General features: G+C 39.9%; 1 non-coding gene across 1 annotated transcript; it reads right to left on the minus strand.

Moving 5' to 3' along the window:
* Positions 1 to 1,186: 1,186 nt before the first annotated feature.
* On the minus strand, positions 1,187 to 1,293 carry LOC123830885. Its single transcript, XR_006787824.1, has one exon. It is a non-coding gene; the product is annotated as a U6 spliceosomal RNA (small nuclear RNA).
* Between the last annotated feature and the right edge of the window lie 1,534 nt (positions 1,294 to 2,827).

Consider the following 2,827-nt stretch of genomic DNA (forward strand, 5'->3'; position numbering starts at 1 on the left):
GAGTCCCAGCAGTGGAATTGCAGGGTCAAAAGGCAGATCCATTTTGAGTTTTCTGAGGAAGTTCCATACTGCTTTCCATAGTGGTTGTACCAGTCTGCAGTCCTACCAGCAGTGCACTAGGGATCCCTTTTCTCTACAACCTCTCCAACACTTGTTGTTTGTTGCTTTGTTTATGATGGCCATTCTGTCTGGTGTGAAGTGGTATCTCATTGTGGTTTTAATTTGCATCTCTCTGATAGCTAGCGATATTGAACATCATTTCATGTGTCTTTGGATTTTCTGTATGTCCTCCTTGGAGAAGTGTCTGTTCAAGTCCTTTGCCCACTTTTTAATTGGATTCCTTGTCTTCTTAGAGTAGTCTTGTAAGTTCTTTATATATTTTGGAGATTAAACCCTTGTCTGAGGTATCATTGGCAAATATATTTTCCCATACAGTTGGTTCTCTTTTAATTTTGGTACTGTTTTCTTTGACTGTGCAGAAGCTTTTAATTTTGATGAGGTCCCATTTGTTTATTCTTCGCTTTATGTCCCTTACTCTAGGGGACAAGTCAGTAAAAAAGTTTCTTCGTGAAATATCTGAGATTTTCCTACCTACGTTCTCCTCTAGGACTTTAATGGTGTCATGGTTTATATTTAAGTCTTTTATCCACCTTGAATTTATTTTTGTATATGGTGTAAGCTGGTGCTCAAGTTTCATTTTTTTGCACGTGGCTGTCCAGTTCTCCCAACACCATTTGTTGAAGAGGCTATTTTTACTTCATTTTATGTTGCTGCCTCCTTTGTCAAATATTAATTGACCATAGAGACTTGGGCTTATTTCTGGGCTCTCTGTTCTGTTCCATTGGTCTATGTGCCTGTTTTTTATGCCAGTACCAGGCTGTTTTGATTACAGTGGCCTTGTAGTATAGTTTAGTGTCGGGTATTGTGATCCCTCCTACTTTACTCTTCTTTCTCAAAAATTGCAGCAGCTATTCAGGGTCATTTTTAATTTCATATAAATTTTTGAAGTGTTTGTTCTATGTCTGTGAAATATGCCATTGGTACTTTAATAGGAATTGCATTGAATGTGTAAATTGCTTTGGGTAGTATGGACATTTTGATGATATTAATTCTTCCAATCCATGAACACGGTATATGTTTCCATTTGTTTGTGTCTTCCTTGATTTCTTTCCTGAGTGTTATATAGAAAAATATGGAACGCTTCATGAATTTGTGTGTCATCCTTGCGCAGGGGCCATGCTAATCCTCTCTGTATCGTTCCAATTTTAGTATATGTGCTGCCGAAGCGAGCACCATATCTATTATTTTTTAAGTGCTTCTAAACCTCCTTTCTTTTCCAAGACTAATTTTGATGATTTCATGTCATTCCTCAAGCAGTGAAGCTGAATTGTTCATTGATATTTTTTTCTTTTAAAAATATATTTATTTTTAGAGAGAGGGGAAGGGAAGGAGAAAGAGAGAGAGAGAAAATCAATGTACAGTTGCCCCACTGGGAACCTGTCCCAAAACCCAGGCATGTGCCCTGACCGGGAACCGAAATGGTGATCCTTTGGTTTGCAGCCCGCACTCAAGCCACTGAGCTACACCAGCCATGACTGTTCTTTGATATTTCTAATTTGATTATTAGTTCTTTCATGATGTGATTTTGGTCTTTAAGTTGTTTCATTAGCTATATAATCTCTCTTTTGGTCTCATTCTGCTATTTTTTTAATTTTGCCTTCATACTCCTGATTATTGATTTTGTGTTTTTATTAAGTTTCTCTATAACATAAATCCATTGCAGAATTTTTTTTCTAAAATGGATATTTTGTCTTGAGCATACAATATTCCTTTAGATGTAGTATATTTGCATAATTGCCATACCTTTACTTTTATCTTGTTCATGTTAAGGTGGGCAGCTTTGTTCACCCTTCTATTTTCTCTGATTGAGTATGCATGAATCTTTTTGTCTCCCTCCCGTGTGTAACCAAGATCTGTTTTTCTCTTCAGCTACAGTTTAAAGGCTGGGTTATTATGGTTTTATACAGTTTTCATTTTCATCAAGGGTACAGGGCAGAAGCTCGGGAGGTGAAGGAGAAGAAGTCTTTCAGAGCTACAGGCTGGCTTTGCTGTATGACCTGGGTTCTAGGCTGTCTTCTGGGATTTTGGTAAATGCTCCATTCTGGGTATGCCCCATTTTTTTTTTGTCCCCAGTGAGCATTCCAGGTCTGACCCTAGAGGTTCCTAACTACATCCACCTATGGGCCTGAAAGCCTCCCACACCTGGGCCAGGGGATGGCCAGGGGGGCTGTGGTGGGGCAGGGGGCTGTCCAGCTGAGTATGTGTGGCCTTCCCACTATTCTTGTCTATTGGGCTTGGAAGAGGGTGCCTGAGCCACATGCTCAGGCTGCTCTAGCTCTGACTACTATGTGATGTTGGACACAACCACCAGTTTATACCTTCTGGCTAGGGTGTGTCTGGTTCCTATGGAGAATACCCACAAACTTGAGATTATCCTTGCAATTCAGCATGGCATTTTGGAAAGCCATTTTACTGCTTCTATAGAGACCTCAAGATTCCATTGCGAGTGGTAGGGGGCTTTTATCTTGAATGTTTGAATCATGTTATTTACTTGGCTCAGCCACTAGTCTTCTCTGCAGACTGAAGGATGTTGGAGGAAGTCTCAGGTTTCTGTTGACTCACTTTCTACCCTTCACCCCTGGTTTGGTTTCTGGGAGCTGAGGCTCACAGGTGGAATGTTAGGACCTTACAAAGCCATACCATAAACTTCATTCACTTCATGGACTTCTCTTTTTGAAGTTTGTTGATGTTTGTATTATTGTTGATG

Source organism: Phyllostomus hastatus, unplaced genomic scaffold, assembly GCF_019186645.2.
Source record: "Phyllostomus hastatus isolate PE091 unplaced genomic scaffold, TTU_PhHast_1.1 phas_scaffold_129, whole genome shotgun sequence".
Classification (NCBI taxonomy): Eukaryota; Metazoa; Chordata; class Mammalia; order Chiroptera; family Phyllostomidae; genus Phyllostomus; species Phyllostomus hastatus.